General features: G+C 39.3%; 1 non-coding gene across 1 annotated transcript; it reads right to left on the bottom strand.

Annotated features, from left to right (window-relative positions):
* Positions 1–14,319: 14,319 nt before the first annotated feature.
* LOC112912567 (U4 spliceosomal RNA) lies at positions 14,320–14,460 on the bottom strand. The gene has a single exon (XR_003233537.1). It is a non-coding gene; the product is annotated as a U4 spliceosomal RNA (small nuclear RNA).
* Positions 14,461–15,269: the final 809 nt, after the last annotated feature.

Raw genomic sequence — 15,269 nt, forward strand, 5'->3', positions numbered from 1 at the left:
CCACCTGCATCTACTCCAGCAACCCTCAGTTTGTTTCCTCTAGTTAAGAGTCTTTTATGGTTTGCCTCCCTCTCTGTTTTTATCTTTTATTTATTTATTTTTATCTTTTAAAAACTTTTTTTTTTCCTTCACTTCCCTTATGTTCACCTGTTTGGTTTCTTAAATTCCACATATGAGTGAAATCATATGGTATTAGTCTTGCTCTGACTGACTTGTTTTGCTTAGCATAATACCCTCTAGTTCCATCCATGCCATTGCAAATGGCAAGATTTCATTCCTTTTGATGGCTGAGCAATGGCATTGTGTGTGGATATATTTATATCTATCTATATCTATATCTGTATCATCTATATCTATATCCATCTATATCATCTCTCACATCTTCTTCTTCCATTCATCAGTCAAAGGACATCTGGGCTCTTTCCATATTTTGGCTGTACTTTAACACCCCAGTCACAGCAATGGATGGATCATCCAAGCAGAAGATCAATGAAGAAACAAGAGCTTTAAATGACACACTGGACAAGTTGGACTTCACAGATATATTCAGAGCATTTCATCCTAAAACAGCAGAATACACATTCTTTCCAAGTGCACATGGAACATTCTCTAGAATAGATCACATAGTGGGTCACAAATCAGGTCTCAACTGGTACAAAAAGACTGAGATCATACCATGCATATTTTCAAATGACAATGCTATGAAATTCAAAGTCAGCCACAAGAAGAAATTTGGAAGGACCACAAATACATAGAGGTTAAAGAGCATCCTACTAAAGAATGAATGGGTCAACCAGCAAATTAAAGGAGAATTAAAAAAAAAATACATGGAAGCAAATGAAAATGAACACATGACAGTTCAAAACATTTGGGATGCAGCAAAGATGGTCCTAAGAGGGAAGTACATAGCAATAAAGGCCTTCCTCAAGAAACAAGAAAAGCCTCAAACTTACAACCTAACCATACACCTAAAGGAACTGGAAAAAGAACAGCAAATAAAACCCAAATCCAGCAAGAGAAGAGAAATAATAAAGATTACATAGAAATCGATGATATAGAAATAAAAACCCAAACAAAACAAAAAACAGTAGAGCAGATCAATGAAACTAGGACCTGGTTCTTTAAAAGGACTAAGAAGATCAATAAACCCCTAGCCAGACTTATCAAAAAGAAAAGAGAAAGGACCCAAAGAAATAAAATCATGAATGAAAGAGGAAAGATCACAACCAACACCAAATTAATACAAACAACACTAAGAGAACTTTATGAACAATTATATGCCGACAAACTAGGCAAACTGGAAGAAACGGACAAATTCCTAGAAATATATAAACTACCAAAACCGAAACAAGAAGAAATAGAAAACCAGAACAGACCCTTCAGCAGCAAAGAAATTGAATTGAATCAGGAATCAAAAATCTCACACCAAACAAGAGTCCAGGGGAATTTTACCAAACATTTAAAGAAGGACTAATACTCATTTTTCTGAAACTGTTCCAAAAAATAGAAATGGAAGGAAAATTTCCAAACTCATTCTCTGAGGCCAGCATTACATTGATCCCCAAACCAGAAAAAGACCCCACTAAAAATATCCCTGGTGTATGTGGATGCAGGATGTAAAATCAATGCGCAGAGTCAGTGGCATTTCTATACACTAACAATGGGTCAGGAGAAAGGGAAATCAAGGAATCGATACCACTTATACTTGTGCCCCAAACCATAAGATACTTATGAATAAAGCTAACCTAACCAAAGAGGTATAGGATTGGTACCCTGAAAACTATAGAACACTTGTGGATGAAGTTGAGGAAGACACAAGGAAATGGGAAAAAAATCCATGTTCATGGATTGGAAGAACAAATATTGTGAAAATGTCTATACTACCTAAAGCTGTCTACACATTCAATGCCATCCATGTCAAAATACCACCAGAATTTCTCGCAGAGCTGGAACAAACAATCCTAAAATGTGTATGGAACCAGAAAACACCCTGCCAGAACAATGTTGAAAAAGAAAACCAAAGCTTGGGGCATCACAATGCCTGACTCCTAGCCATATTGCAAAGCTATAATCATCGAGACAATATGGTACTGGCACAAAAAGACCCATAGATCAATGAAACAGAATAGAGAACCCAGAAATGGACCCTCAACTCTATGGTCAACTAATCTTAGACAAAGCAGGAAAGAATATCCAATGGAAAAGAAAGTCTCCTCAAAAAAATGGTGTTGGGATAGTTGGACAGCCACCTGAAGAAGACTGAAACTGGACCACTTTCTTACACCATACACAAAAATAAACTCTAAATAGATGAAAGAGCTAAACGTGAAACAGGAATCCATCAAAATCCTAGCTGAGTGCACGGGCAGCAACCTCTTCCACCTCAGCTGCAGGAAATTCTTGCTAGACACATCTCCAAAGGCAAGGGAAACAAAAGCAAAAATGAACCATCGGGACTTCATCAGTATAGAAAGCTTTTGCACGGAGAAGGAAACGGTTAACAGAACTAGAAGGAAACCTAGAGAATGAGTGAAGATACTTGGAAATGACTTATCAGATAAAGGGCTAGTATCCAGGAGCTATAAAGAAAAAAAGGTATCAAACTCAACACCCCAGAAACAAAACAATCAAAAATCCAGTGAAGACATGGGCGGAAGACATGAGCAGACATTTCTCCAAAGAAGACCTACAAATGGCCAACAGACACATGAAGAATTGCTCAACATCACTTGGCATCAGGGAAATACGAATCAAAACCACAATGTGATACCACTTCACACCAGTCAGAATGGCTAAAGTGAACATCTCAGGAGACAACAGATGTTGGCGAGGATGCAGAGGAAGGGGAACCTTCTTGCACTGTTGGTGGGAATGCAAGCTCATACAGCCACTCTGGAAAACAGTATGGAGGTTCCTCAAAAAGTTAAAAATAGAGCTACCGTATGGCCCAGCAATTGCACTACTAGATATTTATCCAAAGGATACAAACATAGTGATCGGAAGGGGCACCTGCACCCCAATGTTTATAGCAGTAATGTCCACTACATTTTGTTGTGGTGGTGGTGGTAGAAACACTTAAGTTTAGATCTGCCCTCATAGCACATTGTTAAGCACATGATATAGTAATATTAACCATAGGCACAATGTCATGCAGCAGATTTCTAGGGCCTATTTATCTTGTATAGCTCTAAATTTATACCCATTGGACACTATTTCCCATCTCACCCTCCCTCCAGCCCTTGGCAACCACCACTTTCCTCTCTGTTTCTCTAAGTTTGGCTATTTTAGGTACCTCATATAAGTGGAGTCATGCAGTATGTGCTCTTGTGTGATTGGCTTATTTCACTCAGCATAACGTCCTCCAGGCATGTTGTCATATGTGACAGGATTTACTCCTGTTTTTAAGACTGAATAATATTCCATCGTGTGTATGTACCATATTTCTTTATGAAGGTATCTGTTGATAAACATGTAGTTTGTTTTCATATCTTGAGTATTGTGAATAATGCTGTAATAAATATGGGAGTGTAGATATCTCTTTTGATATTCTGATTTCAGCTCTTTTGGATATATGCTCAGAAGTGGGACTGCAGAATCATATGTTAATTATATGTTTCATTTTTTGAGAAACCCACATATTATTTTCCATAGCAGCTGCAGTATATTATATTCCTACCAATGGTGTACAAAGGGTTCAAATCACACCACAATCTCACCAACACTTATCACTTTTCTCTTAATAACAACCATTCTAACAGGTGTTATTAGGTGATATCTCATTGTGGCTTTGATTTGCATTTCTCTGATGATTAGTGACTCCAAGCATCCTTTCATATACCCTTTGGCCATTTGTACATCTTCTTTGGGGAAATGTCTATTCAGATCCTTAGCCCATTTTTTAATTGGGTTATTTGTGGTGTTTGTTTGTTTGTTTGGTTTGTTATTGAGCTGCAGGAAGTTTCCAATGTGTTTTGGATATTAACCCCTTTTTGGGCTGTATGGTTTCCAAATATTTTCTCCCATTCCATAGGTTGCCTTTTCATGCTGTTAATTGTTTCCTTTGCCATGCAGAACTTCTTTTAGTTTAATGTATTCCTGCATGTCTATTATCACTTTTGTTGCTATGCTTTTGGAGTCACGTCCAAGAAATCGTTGCCTAGACCAATGTCATGAAGCTTTTTCCCTAAGTGTTCTTCTAGGACGCTGACAGTTGCAGGTCTTACATTTAAATATTTAATTCATTTTGAGTAATTTTTTTTTGGTATGGTGAAAGAAAAAGGTCTATTTTCATTCTTTTGCATGTGGATATCCATTTTCTCCAGCATCATTTGTTGCAGAGACCATCCTTTCCCCATTGTGTATTATTGACACCCTTGTCGAAAATCAGTTGACCATAAATGTGGCTTTGTATCAGGGATTTCTATTCTGTTCCATTGGTCTATATGTCTGTTTTTATGCCACCAAAACTGTGCTGTTTTAATTATGTTTGTTTTGTAATGTATTTTGAAGTCAGGAAGTACAATGACTCCAGGTATGTTATCCTTTCTCAAGCTGTTTTGGCTATTTGGGGGTATTTAATGGCTCCATATGAATGTTGGGATTGCTTTGTTTTTGTTTTTGTTTTTCCTGTGAACAATGCGATTAGTATTTTGGTGGAATTGCATTGAATATGTAGATCACTTTGTGTAGTACAGACATTTTAACAATATTAAGTTTTCTAATCTATGAACATGGGATAACTTTCCACATATCTGTATCTTCTTTGTTCATCAGTGTTTTGTAGTTTTCAAGCATACATCTTTTACCACCTTAGTTAAAGGTTATTCCAAAACATTTTATTCCTTATGTTTCTCTTGGAGATGGCATTGTTTTCCTAATTTGATTTTCAGACAGTTCCTTAGTGTACAGACATCAACTAATTTTCATATCTTGATTTTGTTACCTGATACTTTACCAAATCTATTACTAGTTTTAACAGTGTTTTTGGATCCCTGGAATTTTCTACATATACGATCATGCCATCTGAAAACAGGTAATTTTGCTTCCGTCTTTCTGACTTGGATCCTTGCCTTTCTGTTCCCTTGCCTAAATGCTCTGGCGAGGTGATAGCCATTGTGGTTTTGATTTGCATTTTCCTGATGATTTATGATGTTGAGCATCTTTTCATGTGTCTGTTGGCCATCTTCTTTGTGTTCTCTGGAGAACAAAATATCTATTCAGTCCTCTGTCCATGTTTTTAAAAAAATTATTTATTCATGAGAGACACAGAGGAAGAGGCAGAGACACAGGCAGAGGGAGAAGCAGACTCCCTGTGGATAGCCCAATGTGGGACTCAATCCCAGGATCCTGGGATCATGATCCAAGCCAAAGGCAGATGCTCAACCAAATTTTTAATTGGGTAAGAGGCAGATGTCCCCAGTTCGTGTTGTGCCTGCTTGCCTCTCTAAAATCTGATTTCTGATCGCAATTATGAATTTAAGAGGATGTAAGAAATCTGACCTTTGCTGGCTTCCCTGATGCAAGTGAGAACCATGTCATGTATGCATTCAGACATTTACTAAAAACAATAATTGCTGAGCACCTAATGTGTGTGTCTCATCATGTTCTGAAAAATAGGAATACAGAGGTCAAGAAAAGAAACTAAGTTTCTACTTTCATAAATGTACATTCTGTCGGGGGAGATAATAAAATGTACAAAGAGAAAAATATTACATGTTCATGGATTGGAAGAATAAATATTATGAAATTATTTGTGCTACACAGAGTAATCTACACATTCAAAGCAATCTCTACCAAAATACCTTGGTATTTTTCACAGAGTTGGAACAAGTGATCCTAAGATTTGTATGTAACTAGAAAAGACCCTGAATAGCTACAGAAATGTTGAAAAAGAAAACAAAAGCTGGAGGCATTACAAGCTATATTACAGAGCTGTGATCATCAAAACAATATGGTACTGGCCCAAAAACAGTCACATAGACCAATGAAACAGAATAGAGAACTCAGAAATGGACCCTCAACTCTATGGTCAACTAATCTTTGACAAAGCAGGAAAGAATACCTAATGGAAAAAAGAGAGTCTCTTCAATAAATGGTGTTGGGAAAATTGGACAGCCACTTGCAGAAGAGCGAAATTGGACCATTCTCTTACACCATACACAAAGATAAACTCAAAATGGATGAGAAAACTAAATGTGAGACATAAATCCTTCCAAATCCTAAAAAGGCAGCAATCTTTTTGACCTCAGTCGCAGCAACTTCTTGCAAGACACGTCTCTCAGGGCAAGGGAAAGGAAAGCAAAAATGAACTACAGGAGCACTGGGTGTTATGCTATATGTTGGCAAATTGAACTCCAATAAAAACAATCCAGTCAAGAAATGGGCAGAAGACATGAACAGACATTTCTTCAGAGAAGACGTACACGTGGCCAACAAGTGCATGAGAAACTGCTCCACATCACTTGGCATCAGGGAAATACAAATCAAAACCACAATGATATACCACTTTACACTGGTGGGAATGGCAAAAATTAACAAGACAGGAAACAACAAATGTTGGCGAGAATGTGGAGAGTTGGGAGCCCTCTTCCTAACAACACTGTTGCTAGGAATGCACAGTGGTGCAGCCACTCTGGAAAAGAGTATAGATGTTCCTTAACAAGTTAAAAATAGAACTACCCTACAACTCAGCAATTACACTACTGGATATTTACCCCAAAGGTACAGATGTAGTAAAATGAAGGGGCACCTACACCCTAATGTTCATAACAGGAATGTCCACAGTAACCAAACTGTGGAAGGAACTGGGATGTCCTTCAACAGATAAATGGATAAAGAAGTTGTGAGATATATATATATATATATATATATATATATATATATATATATTGGAATATTACTCAGCCATCAGAAAGGATGAATATCTATCATTTCCATCGACATGGATGGAACAGGAAAGTACTGTGCTGATGGAAATAAGTCAATTAGAGAACAAAAATTATCATATGGTTTCACTCATATGTCGAATATAAGAAGTAGTGCGAGTGACCATAAGAGAAGCAAGGGAAACTTAGTGAAGAAAAATTAGAGAGGGAGACAATCAATGAAAGACTCTTAACTATAGGAAACAAAATAAGGATTGCTGAAGGAGATGTGGGTGGGGTATGGGGTATGGGGCATTGAGGAGGGCATGTGATGTGATGAGCACTATATGAGATATTATACTATATGTTGGCATATTGAATTTAAATAAAAAATGCAAAAAAGGGGAAAAAAGTAAACACAAAGGACACTTTCAGATAAATATGCAATGGGATAGAAATTTACCAGTTATTATTACTACCCTTAGACTTTTGGGGGATCTGTGGCTTTTGGATTCAGTCCTGAACTACAAGAAAGAGCCAGCCATATGGAAATCTGAAGTAAGAGTCCATTTCAAGGTATCCCAGAATGGAGTGGGTTGGGCATGCTTTATGAACAGAACAAAATCCCACGTGGTGAATCCATAGTGAGTGAAGGGGAGAATGGCAGGAGATGAGGTCCAAAGAAATAGGGATCTAATGATGCAGGGCCATAGGTGAGTAGTTAAATTTTATTCTTAGAGAAAAGATAAGCCATAATATTTTATTCTGGCAAGTGATAGGAACTAATTTAGGCTTATGGATGGCCACACTGTCTGCTATTTGGAGAGAAAATTGTCACTAACCATAGCAGTTTTGCCATTTGCCCACACCAAAGGTCATCATCCCCTCCCTCAGTTTTTGACAGACACTTTGCTGTGTGAAAGAAAATATTATATCCACAAGTGTTGGGAGTGATTCCTGGGAATGCTGCTTAAGTGGGATTTACTCAGCTGAAAAAGTCCCCTATTTTCCCTTTTGCATTGCCATTTTTATCAGCCACACAACCCTGGCATGATAGCTGGACTTCTAGTAGTCACTTACAATTGTGACAGAACCCTGAGGCCTGAATCCATGTGCACAGGTGGTGGAGCAGAAAGACTGGTACCTGGGTCCCTCATGACTCTGTGGAGCTTTCCTGCTTTCCCCGGACGGGCAGCCTCCAGACTTATTTTATGTAAGAGAAAACAAACAAACAAACACACTTCTATTTCACTTTAGCCATTTTTCTATGCAACCAAAGATACTCAATACTGAAATAAGGGTGAAAGCCATTACAGCAATCCAGGAAAGAGAAGAAGGTGACTTTGGACAAGAGTGATAGCCTTGGAGTTGGAGAAGAGTAATCTAATGCTAGATATAATTTGAAGGTGGAGCCACAGGATGATGACAAAGATTGGATGTGTGGCGAATGATGATAACATTTACCAAAACAGGAGAGACAGAAGCAAATTGCATGGGAAACTGAGAGTTCTATTTTGGGCCTGCTAATTTTCTGATGCTTTGTATCCAATGTGCAGGTTCTGAAAAGGCACTTAGAAATATCTCAGGGCAGAGGTAGAGCAAGAGGTAAAGATTTGGTAGTTATGAGCATAGAGATGGTATTTAAGACACAGGACAAGATGTTCTCACCTAGGGTGACTGTAGGAAGAGAAGACAGCTAGAGATAGATACCTAGGGCACCCTCACATTTAAATGTCCAGTATGGGAGCAGGGACCAGCAAAACTGACTGAGGAAGAGGGGCCAAGCAGATGGAAAGATATGGCAGCAGAGGCGAACTGATAGGAGCAAAGGTGGAGGCAGACAGATCGGAGCAAAGAGGGAGAGATGAACAAGACAGAGATGGAGACAGAAACAGTCAGAGACAAGACAATGACCACAGACAGGGACAGGGACAGAGACAGGCTGAAAGAGAGAGAGAGTCAAAAGTAGACAGAACAGAGACAGGCAGGCAGAGAAAATGGATTAAAGAAAGAGAAAATAAATGAGAGACAGAGTCACATACACACAGTACAAGAGACAGAGGGAGACTCAGATTGTCAGAGGTCAAAGACTGTCAGACAGGGACAGTCAGAGATAGAGTGGCAGGTAGTAAAATCGAGTCAAAGAGAGATGGACAGAATGTGAGAGAGACAGAAGGAGACGCACACAGCAAAAGTGATAAAAAGATAAGAGAGAGAGAGAGACAGAGAGATAGAGAGAACCATATACAACATCATTGTGACTGCTAGAATTACTTTCTATTAATTTTAGCTGCTATCTACACCACACTCCGCAGTCCACAAGTATCATACTCTTATTCCAGTTACCTCACTCCCTCTTTCAGAGGCAGAAGGGTTTCATTTTTTATGGGCTGAATTATGCCCCCCCAAAACATGGGTTGAAGTTCTAGTCCCCAGAATCTCAGCCATAACTGGAGATATGGTGTTTGCAGAGGTAAGTAATTTAAAATGAGGTCATTCACATTATGTGATGAGCACTGGGTGGAAAATTGAATTTAAATAAAGAAAAAAATATTTAAAAAATAAAATGAGACCATTATGCTAGGTTAAATAAGTCAATCAGAGAAAGACAATTATCATATGGTTTCACTTATATGCAGTATATGAGAAATAGTAGAGAGGACCATAAGGGAAGGAGAGGAAACTGAGTGGGAAAAATCAGAGAGGGAGACAAACCATGAATGACTCTTCACTCTGAGAAACAAACTGAGCATTGCCGAAGGGGAGATGGGTGCAGGGATGGGGTAACTGGGTGATGGGCATTAAAAAGGTCACATGATGTGACGAGCTCTGGGTATTATACAAAGCTGATTATTAAAAAAAATACATCAGACAATAATGATGTACTATATGTTGGAAAATTGGATTTAAATTAAAAACAAATGTAAATTTTAATGGAAAAAATTAAAATAAAATAAGGCCATTAGGGCAGGCTCTAATCCAATATGACTGGTGTTTTTATAAGAAGTGGAAATTGGGAGAAAGATGTGTACAGAGGGAAGGCGACACAAAGGCACAGGGAGAAGACAGCCATCCAGTAGTTGAGGAGAGCAGTGTAGAACAGATCTTTCCTTCAGGGCACTCAGAAAGAACCAACCACAGTGACACTTTGATCTCAGACTTCTAGACTCTGGAACTGTGAGAAAATAACTTTATCCTGTTTAACCAGCCAGCTTATACTTTTTTATGGTAGCTCTAGGTAACTTGTGTATTCTGATTGTTTAACCTTAATGCAAGAACTTTCCTTGGATCACTCTGATCTCTCTGAAACTCTTTTATGATGCCCGAACTTGCCAGTCTCCATAGGCAGGTCAAACATCAAGACAAGACAAGGGGTATTTTCCAGGTAGTCATGTAGTCACTAGCTCCCAAGGGCTTATAGAATCCAATCTCTTTCCTGAAGTCAAGTCAGCATAACTATCCAAACTTAGAGCTGGCTCATACCTGTCAGCTAGCAAGGCATATAGCATGCTATGTTAGCATAGATACTGCAGCAGATGTGCCTTTGGAATGGTTCATACCTCTGCAATGCTATGGAAAAAATTGGGATTTCTTTCCTAGCTGCTGCTTATATTCCCATTAAGCACTGAAAGCAAGTTTGAGCTTTACTAGATGCCTTGCTCCTTTTTAAGGAATGGCATGCCTTTAAGCTGGAAGCTCATATGAGAACACACCAATGAAGTTGAAAATATTTTGGCTGAGTACTATTCTAAAGAGGCTTCCTCTCACCCAAGTCCAATAGGTTCAGTAAATTTAAAGACAATCTGATCACTGTGGATCACTTCTATGAAACCTTGAGCAAACTTCAATCACAAACACCAGTTTCTTTAAAAATGTATTGGGAGAAATTTGAGTTTACCCTCTGATAAGGTAGGTTACAGAACCACCAAGACAGATTTTGGCTCTCCGCACCCTCTGAAGTGGAGACTGGGAAAACTAGACAAAATGAAAACAAAAATGATAACTTGTATATTATGACCCATGAAGTCAACGACTTGAAAAGTATTCTGGGGCAACATTAGGGAAAATCTTAATTGGATGTAAGAGGATATCCCCAGTGAATATTGCACTTGCCAGGCTCACAACCGTGGAAAATCTGTGAAGGTGGGACATGGACAGGAACCACATCCTTAAAACTATTTGAATATTTGCAAATAGAATTTACATGACTCACCATAACTGTCTGTCTTTCCCCTAGATGGTTAGAAGCTTCCACTTGCCAAAAGACAATAGCCCTTACCTTGGCTCAGAAATCTACTACATTTTTGTTTGTTTTTCCTATTTAGGGAATACCTAGCTTATCTTTCCAGTGACAGAAGTATTTTTCTTACTGGGATAATAATTAAGGAAATTTGTAAGATCTTACCCATTGGCCAAAAGCCACATTTTCCTTACCATCCTTGACACTCTGAGGGGAGGAGATAGGCTATCTATCTATCTATCTATCTATCTATCTATCTATCTATCATCTATCTATGTATCTATCATCTATCTATCCACATATTTGTACATCTATCTATCTACCTATCTATATCATCTATCTAATCTAATCTATCTAACCAGTGATACTACTTTAAAATGAAAACTTGCTAACCTCTCTGAAGACCCATAACTGCTACAGCCTAAGGTATTCCCAATGGTATCAATGGCCTTCCAATCATCTCCCTCTGCCAATCATAGATTTTCACTTTATGATTTTTTTCACAGACAGATAAATGAGATTAGACATAATACCCTCTATCTGAGGCTCCACTGTGTTGCAAGCAGATATAGACAAATTCTTTAAGGGATTAATGTAATATATTCAGACTTATTCCCAATAGGTATAAGCCACCCTTCTGGAGAAGCTGTTTCCTGAAAATCTGCACAACTGAAAACCAAGAATCTTTGTCTCCTGAAAGAGACACCAATCAAAGATCCACTGGATTCTCATTGAAAAGGCCCTTAACTTGCTCTTTATCACCACTTTGCAGTCAAGCTACAAGGAATAGATCTTTGGATTCACGTTTTCCAGATAAGAAAATGTCGACCTCAGACTGATTGTATTTCTACTTTAACTGGAAACTTTATTTTATTTTTTTTAACTGGAAACTTTAAAATGAGGGTTTCTTCATATGCCTCAAAAGCATAAGACTACAGGAAGAAGACAACTTTACCAAGAAAATCAGAACAAGTAAATGACCATGGGTAGTGAATAGCTGCCACAGAAGACAATGGAATAAGATCTTTGTTTCAACTTCACCATATTGTTTTATATACTAACTCTGCTACTCATTATGTATATCCTTAAGTTTGAATTTGTGCATCTCTGCAGTCACCTCCAAGTGCTGATCAAGATCTTACCAAAACTCTCCATCATGCTATTTTTCCTTCCTTTCTCTTCCTGTCACTTTTGTCTCACTTCCCAGACACACAAAGCCTTTGTCATTTTCTAAGCCAGGCCTACATCTGTGAAGTTAATGTCACACTGGTGCTTTGTCTCATCCTTGCTGTGGGATCAGTGGCCCCTTTGCAAATATTTATCCTTTACTCTGCTTTGAATCTCTCTGTCATCACCACTGCAGGTTAGAATGCAACCCCTCCCCAGGTAGGACTGCAACAATAACTTCCATAATAAACATCCCTTACACTGAACACTTTCAGGAAGCAGGGTCTTGATTTTTAGAGATGTATTCTAGTCTCTAATATTTAATTTATGGAATTAGCTTGTTCTGGTGAAAACTTCCTGACAGAAGGTTCTATTGAAGAAGGAGCCTACACATAATATAGCTCAGGCAAAAAACTATATCTCTTCTTTGATGAGTTTCTATATATCCTGGAGAGCCCCAAATGTCCCCTGGTATTCCTCTACCAATGAGATAGGATCCTGTTTCCTTGTTCAGTATTTTCCATTTTGAGATATTTAATATCATTTCTTTTGCAATGGGTTTTCCACCAGAATCAACATGTCATGTAAACCACCCCTAAATCTAAACCAAAAAAGGAAAGGAAAAGACTCATATCAACATCATCATCATTGGACACACAGATTTGGGCAAGTTTACCACTGCTGGTCATCTGATCTACAAATGTGGTTGAGATCGACAAAATAACTATCAAAAAATTTGGGAAGCAGGCTGCTGAGATGGGAAAGGGCTCATTCAAGTATGCCTGGGTCTTGGATAAACTGAAAGCTGAACATGAATGTGGTATCACCATTGATATTTCCCCATGGAAATTTGAGACCAGAAAGTATTATGTGACCATTATTGATGCTCCAGAACACTGAGACTTTATCAAAAACATGATTACAGGCATTTCTCAGACTGACTGTGCTGTCCTGATTGTTGCTGCTGGTGTTGGTGAATTTGAAGCAGGTATCTCCAAGAATGGGCAGACCAATAAGCATGCACTTCTGACTGGGTGTAAAATAATTCATTGTTGGTATTAACAAAATGGATTCCTCTGAGCCACCCTCCATACAGAAGAGGTGTGAGGAAATCATTAAGGAAGTCAGCACCTACATTAAGAAGATTGGCTACAATCCCACACATTTAGCATCATGTAGTCATAAGGAAAACGCGGCCCTACCACACCAGATGAGGGCTGTCTCCGGTACTTTGTTCTGGGCACCGTGGCAGCTTTGGTGGCCCTCGTGCTCAACGTGTTCTATCCTCTGGTATCCCAGAGTCGCTGGAGATGAGCTCGCCTGCAGGCAGCTGCTGTGAGCTGGCCCACCTGCCTGCCTACCGGGCAATGCCTGCCTCTGTGGTGGGGACCAACTCTGGGCTTGGGCCTCAGTGTGTGCATCTGGTGGAAGAGGGTGGGGAATGTGGTTCCTGCAGGGGCAGAGCATCCTAGGGTGGGTATCCGTCCAGCTGTCTGTCCGTTTGTCCTGCTGCTCTGATCCTTGGCCTGGGGCTTAGCCCTGCCCAAGCAGCTTCCTGTATTTAAAGTGTTAATAAAGTGAGACTGTTCAGGCCCCCCCCCCCAAATAAACAAAACAAAACAAAACAAAAACAAAAAAAAAACTTGGCTATCTGTTTCCTAGTCCCTAGGAAAATAGAAGCTGTAAGTCAGAAAAAAAGCTGAGTAGTTGGATGGTTTGAGTCATAGGCAATAGGATTTGATGTCAATGAAAACATGCCTATCCTCTCATGATAGATTCTCTTGGGGCCCCTGATGACCATAAAATGCTGGCTAGACCACAGATCTAACTGTGGCAATTTCTGTAGTTCGGTCTGTATCTCAGTTTGACTGGGTTGCATTTTGACACATATTGTTTGTCTGATACGTTTGCCTTGTATACGGCAAAAAAAAAAAATCATAAAGATTATGATTTCCATCATAAAGGAAAACGCGAAAAAGCCACCAAACTAGTTAGTTCATTCCCAACGCCTAACACTCCCGAGCTTTCTTTTCAGACAAAAATATTCAGTCTCCGTAGAGACTGTCAAAAATTGCCAATGCCGACTATATTTCAAGTCGTCATGGCGGGGTATTGGGAAAAGTTTTCAATTAGCAATAATCGCGCCTCGGATAAACCTCATTGGCTACGATACTGCCACTGCGCAAAGCATTTGTGTCCATTTCTGTTTGGAATGGTGACAACATGCCGGAGCCAAGTGCTAACATGCCTTGGTTCAAGGGATGGGAAAGACCCTGTAAAGATGGCAATGTCAGTGGAAACACACTGCTTGAAGCTCTGGATTGCATTCTGCCACCAACTCGTCCAACTGACAAGCCCTTGAATCTGCCACTCTGGGACAACTACAAAATTAGTGATGTTGGTACTGTCCCTGTGGCCCGAGTGGAGACTGGTGTTCTTAAACCTGTCATGGTGGTCACCTTTGCTCCAGTCAATGTTACAACTGAAGTAGAGTCTGTTGAAATGCACCACGAATCTTTGAGTGAGACTCTTGCTGGGGACAATGTCGGCTTCAACGTCAAGAACATATCTGTCAAAATTGTTTCTTGTGGAAATGTGGCTGGTGACAGCAAAATTACCCACCAATGGAAGCAGCTGGCTTCATAGTTCAGGTGATTATCCTGAGCCATACAGGCCAAATCAGTGCTGGATATGTACCTATGTTAAATTGTTACACAGATCACATTGTTTGCAAGTTTGCTGAGCTGAAGAAAAAGATTGATCATTGCTTTGGAAAAAAGCTGGAAGATGATCCCAAGTACTTGAAATCCAGTAATACTGCCTTCATTGATACAATTCCTGGTAAGCTTATGTGTGCAGAGGGCTTCTCTGACTCTCCTCTTCTGGGCCATTTTTCTGTTTGTGATATGAGTCAAACAGTTGCTGTGGGTGTCATCAAGCAGTGTACAAGAAGGCAGCTGGAGATGGCAAGGTCACTAAATCCACCCAGAAAACTCAGA

Source organism: Vulpes vulpes, chromosome X (genome assembly GCF_048418805.1).
Source record: "Vulpes vulpes isolate BD-2025 chromosome X, VulVul3, whole genome shotgun sequence".
Classification (NCBI taxonomy): domain Eukaryota; kingdom Metazoa; phylum Chordata; class Mammalia; order Carnivora; family Canidae; genus Vulpes; species Vulpes vulpes.